Genomic DNA, 6,212 nt, shown 5'->3' on the forward strand with positions numbered 1-6,212 from the left:
TCTGTTGTTCGAGCTCGGATTTGGTTGGGCAGGAATTTGGGGTTGCTTTGGTGGAGCGGGAGGTAACAGTTGTGGTTGGCAGGTGGTGGAGGCAAAAGAGCAGTGAGAGATTTGTATTGGGCCCTCCACCCCTGATGAGGTACATTCTACTGAGGTTGTGGTTGAGCATAGGATTGAAATGAATGGGTGTTTGGTTGGGCATGATATTGAGATGTGAAGGACCAAGGAGGAGGCGTGGACCAGGAAGAATGAGCAGGAGGGCCCCAAGAAGATATGGAAGTGACTTGGTTGGGGTTGTAGTATGCTTGAGATGTCCCTTACATTCCCTACTCGTATGGTCTAGGTCCATGCAGCCTCCTTTGGTTTATGTAATAGAGTTGTTCAGTGACTCCCTCAGCCCCTTGATATACAAATTTAAGTCTGGGTAAGGAAGGGCACTTATCTATAGAATGATTTTCTTCACAGACTGAACAAACTATATAGAGTTCAATGGGCATTCGTTCCTAGGATGCCTCCTGGTGCATCTAGGGCAAAAAATGGTCAAAGCCCTCTCTGCTTCCTCTTATTTCCTTTTGATATGTAAGGTATCCATTTTCATGGCAAGATTTTGTAGCATCTCACTCTTGAAGTCTTCCAGCATGTTTCCAATTCTCCTTTAATGGATAAAGTTAGACGAAGAGGCACTAGCTATGGGTTGACTCCCCCTACCTTTCTTTCTGGCTGCTCTAGAATGGTTTCTAAAAATAGTCTTTATGTCCTCATAGGACAGTTGGTAGATGTCTCCCTCGGCCAGTAGATGGAGGGTGTCTAAAAGATCTTCCTGAATTCCCCTGAGCAGGACTAGCTTCAGAGACTCAGGGTCAAGTGTACACCCGACCCTTTTGTAACTGAGCTGGAACCTCTCCTCATAGTCTTCCAGGGACTCATCACTTCCTATAGTCATTCGAAAAATTTCTTCTTTAGTATCTTTTGACCTACAATAGTCTCGATACTTGTTGTTAAAGGCTTGATGCATCTGAGCCCAAGTTGTGATGCTATTGCCAGGTAATCCCATGAACCAGCACAATGTTGCATCCTTGAGAGTAGAAGGGAACAATTTCAACTTTTTCTCATCTTCTGCATAGTCATAGGTTCAACAGATAACAGCAAACTCAAACAAAAAGGTGTCAGGATCTTCTGTAGTCAGACCATGGAAATGAGGTAGGGCGGAAGGGCTTATATTCTTTATTTTGGTGTCCCCATTGGTCTCCCGAATGGGAAAGGTACCCTCTATTCTTTCTCCATTCCCCCTAGCATTTCTGTTTTCAGCCATTGGCTCCAAAGGAATGTTTTCTTCTTCTTCTTCCCCTATAGATTCTTCAAATATGTCTGGTTGTTCACCTAAGGGTTCTTCTTGAGAGAAGGTTGGCTATGTGAAGCAGTGGGGGTGTTGGGCAAAAATTTTCCTGAGTTATCTCTATTCCTACGAGGCATGAAAGGAAATCATTTTGGTTGGTTTTTCTTTCTTTGTCCCCACACTGATATTACCTGCAGAAACTAAAATTGATTGAACAAAACAAATTGCAACTAGCTGAAATGAACTTGTTGAAATGAAATTTGCAGAATTGGAGACAAAAGCAAGGAAATGAAGAACTTGAGAGAAAAGAAATGACTAGTCTACTTTTGCTGAAATGAAATTTGCAGAATTGAAGAAGAGGAAAGCAAGGAAATGCAGAACTTGAAAGAAGAGAAATGACTAGTCTACTTTTGCTTAAATAAACTATTAGAAGAATGTTGCAATAGGAAATAGAAGAAAGCAGTAATCACAGCATACTCTTACGCTTCCCCGAAAACGGCGCCAAAAAGTGGTGAGCACCAGTATTGCAGCAATAATGCTGCAACTCCTGGGCTGCCTACTTTACTCTTATCAACCCGGTAGTTCATAACAAACTTGGAAGTGACAGTGTTGTATGCATAAGTACTAGTTCTTACTGTAGGTTGTCACTTGGTCAGCTGGTGCAAGATCACAAGGAGCTCAAGCTAACTTCTATGGATTCCAGAAGACGCTCTATATGTGATGAAAGAAAAGAAAGACTACTCTACAGATATTATTCTAACCGCAGAAAGGAGAAAGACTGAAATGTAAAGCAAACCTAGTAAACCCTACTTAACCAACTAATCCTACTTTTGTAGAAAGCACTATGAAAACCTTGAAAGGAATGCCAGTACCTACTCAAGGAAGTAAACAACATCTAACTAAACTATTTCTGGAAGTAAATAAGCAAAAAACATCTTTTTGGATTTTTATGTATTTTTATGTGAGTTTGACATGCATGTAATTTACTGTTTGTGAATGTGGTAGCGAATAGGTGGCGTTGGAGGGTGGTTTTGGGACTTGAGAGGATTTAGGATGGTGTGAATGGGTCCTAGGAGGTCTCAAGTGGCCTTCTAGAGGCTTTTCCCACACTCAACCTTCAAAAGAAGGCCTACAAGAAAATCTACAGGAGGACACAGGAAATCTACAGGAGGAAAAACAACATTCTATAGGTGGCCTACAGGAGGAGGTCGAGAGTAGTTTTCACTATTTTGAGGGTGTGAGAGTGGGTGGAAGAGGTGGAAGAAGGTTGGAATGAGGTGTTAGGGCACCTATGGTGTACCAAGAGTCATCAGGAGAGAGAAATATGATTGGATTTTCTCAAGGAGAGAGGAAGAAATTCTATGGAAAATGCAGGAAACTAAGGCAAAATTGAGGGGAGACTTGGGCGACCTGTAGGGCATGGATCAGATGGAGGATGGGATGGCTGATAGGCTGGCTTTCTTCTAGAAGAGATATGTTGCATAAAAACTGATAGTCAACCAAGGAAATCAAGCAAGCAATGAAATAAGTGCATCTAGGAAAACATAGTTTTGCATCAAAATAGTCTAAACTATGATCTATGAAAGGAAATGCTGAGAAATGCTGCAAGAAAGGAAAGCATGCAAGAATACTATTACAAATAAAGAAGTGAGCATGATGGTGAAGATCTGAACCAAAAAAAAACTGGAATATTAACCTACTAAAAAGTTGCAAACACTAGAAGTCCTATGAATGAGGAAAATCTGTGTTTTCGGGGCAGCAAGAGGGTCTTTGCCTCAAATCATGGTCCCAAAGGGAGGAAGAGAGGCCAAGGCACTATTGCCAGCCTTTTGAATCTTTTCTTTATCACTGCTTAACCTGTTATAGAAAGCACAAATGGAAGAAAACTAATGAATCATCAAAAGCAACCTATTCTTAACCATAAAAGAAATACATCTAACTACAACCTAATCTACAAATTGAAATGAAATATACAAATACAAGTAAAGAGGAGCTTGGCTGCTTATATTGGGCCCTAACCAAAGAGCTTCATCCCTCTGAGGTAACTTAGTGCTAACTCAAAAAGGATTCCATCTTTATTTCCAAAACAATAGCAAGATTACATGAACTGTCACAAAATAATAAGCTCGAAGTTGAGCAGAGTTTACATAAGAAAAAATCCAACAAAAATCTGACCCTAGTGAGTCCCTAGGCCTCTCTACTTATACAAATGAAGGTACCAATAGCTTCCTTAAAATAGGGGAGGCTTGGCTCCCAAAACTCGAGATAATCATCAGTCATCCTCCACTTGCTCGGCTGCCTTCTAGTGCATGACTTGGATGCTTGGACTCCAAGTTGATGAAGGGGAATTCGAAGTGAGGAGTAATAAATGAGGGTGATTCCTCCTATAAGTCCTCTCCTTTGTCCACTTCAAGTTATTGCTACCATTTGTCCACGGATCCTTGACTTTGACCTCAAAATTCATCAATAATCTGCATTAAACACATGTTAGACCACATGACATCATAACTAACTCAACTCACTCCATAAGCATAAATATAATTAGAAAATCATACAATAAGTTAAGAGAATGGTTGATTTGACTAGGTTAGGAGGTAAAATGAGCCCATATAATTACCCATTTATGAGGCTCATCACCTGTCATGTCAATAGTGCAAAAAGTTTGACCATACCATAAAAGAATGTCCAGTGCTAATAGCTAAAATGCAAGAGAAGAAAACACAAGCTCAATAGCAGGGAAAATTTTAAGAACCACCCTAAATTTGTATGTATAATAAATGGGCGAATCGCTATGATACATAGGAAAAATGGCAGGCGATTTTTATCAATACTATATATATATATATATATATCTATATATATATATATATATATATATATATATATATATATATATATATATATATATATATATATATATATATATATATATATATATATATATTTTTGGCGAACCTCTCACCAGATTATATTATCTTGTAAAGTCATGGCGAATATTTCACTGAATTGTAAAATCTTGGAAAATCTTTCACTGAATAATAAAACATTGTGAAGTCTTGGCGAATGTTTTGTTAAAGTATGAAACCATATATGATAATAGGAAAACATATTCATTAGACTATAATATACTAACATACATGTTTGGAAAAAAAAAACATAATTTTCTCTACCTACAAACAATGTTGCAATTTTCAGTGGCTGTGTTTGTCAAGGTTCTTAATGTACACTCTTTCATATCCTTCTATTAGTTTTGATAATATTCCACAACAAAATTCTTGTAGGTGTTGATCTTGACCACCAATTCTATCAAGGTAGGAGAGATTAATCTTTTCTCTACCACTTTTGTCAAGCTACCACTTTTGTCAAGCTATCAAATTTCTTTCTTATTCCATAGACTCCAACTACGAGATCAAAAAAAACACATCAAGTTTGTTTACCCCAACACGCAAACAAGTAGCAAGCCCCAACTATATAATATAAGGAAGTACTAGGTATCCCAAAGGCGTGAAGGGGATCTAATGGAAAGAAGTGACCATTGTCAAAAGCCTTCCAATCAATATATAAATATATAGATGTAGATTTATTATTATTTTAATTGGAAATCTTCAATTAAATAATAAAATTTACTCTGCCTTTAAGGACAATATTGTATATTGGCATAACCCCTATAGATCATTACGACAAACTAAGAATAACAGAGAAGATGAAAGGTTGTACAAACCAACATATTTCTCAAACAACTAATCCAACATCAGTACCTTAACTTTTTCATGAAGATATCATATTGAGAACGTTTGAAAAATGGTGGGAAATCTGGGCAGCAACTATCTCTATTCTGTGAGGGTGATGCCAAAATAGTGATAAGATTTCACTGTTAACCATTCACCTTAAGATGTTTTTTACAATATAATTTCCTAAGTCTATTTAATATCTTCATTATCATAAAAATCAACCTATATCCATCTTAACTCCACATCTACCATAGCCCCAAGAGTTAGCTCAATCGGTCAAATCAAGTGCCTCGCCAATGGGAGGTCACAGGGTTGAATCCCGAAAGCTCTTGGGGTTAGGTCAGTAAATAGGTCGAGGGGTGTTGATGCCCTTCGGGTGGCGTCCACTAAGTGTTTAAAACCCTGGACGTAGCGGCTACCCACTGACCCGGGTATCCGTGAACCAGTAAGTGAAAAAAAAACTCCACATCTACCACTTGATGAAATCCATTTTTCCCCTTTAAATAATATATTCTCACATGAATACCATGGTATTACCATGGTTTATCATAAACCTAGAGCTTAAAAACTACTATTAGTAATTTATAAAAATTAATAAAATTAATAAATGATTTTTTTTTTATTTTTTTTTATTTTATCCAAGTTAAAATGTTTAAGTGACATTAAATTACAAGATCCATTTTGGCTCTTGATCTACCAAGCCATCAAATATTTTTTCACTCTATGCTAGTTTGGATATCACGATATTTGATGCTTCTCAGGGCTTAGTAGATCCATAGTAAAGTTAGATCTATGTTGGTTTAATTTGCCCCTTTAAATAGGCTACATTCCACATGAATACCATGGGTCAATACCATGTGCCATCTTTATTTTTATTAATACTTTTTTTTTGCATGGTATTAATAATAATTTGGCCCATGGTATTTGGCCCATAGTATTTGGACCATAGGCTTCACCTAAATATAACGCATTTTTTGGGTGTTAGTAAATATAAGGTGACTTATGGAGTAAATATAAAAAATTGTTTTATTTATTTACCATACCTCTCGTGTATTTATATTTTTATTAATTTACCATACCTCTTTTATAAATATGGTATTTGGCCCATAGGATTCACTTAAATAAAACCTCTTTTTTGAGCCTTC

The sequence above is a fragment of the Pinus tabuliformis genome, chromosome 8 (assembly GCF_031772625.1).
Source record: "Pinus tabuliformis cultivar Carrire ecotype Pingquan chromosome 8, CPIR1, whole genome shotgun sequence".
Lineage (NCBI taxonomy): Eukaryota > Viridiplantae > Streptophyta > Pinopsida > Pinales > Pinaceae > Pinus > Pinus tabuliformis.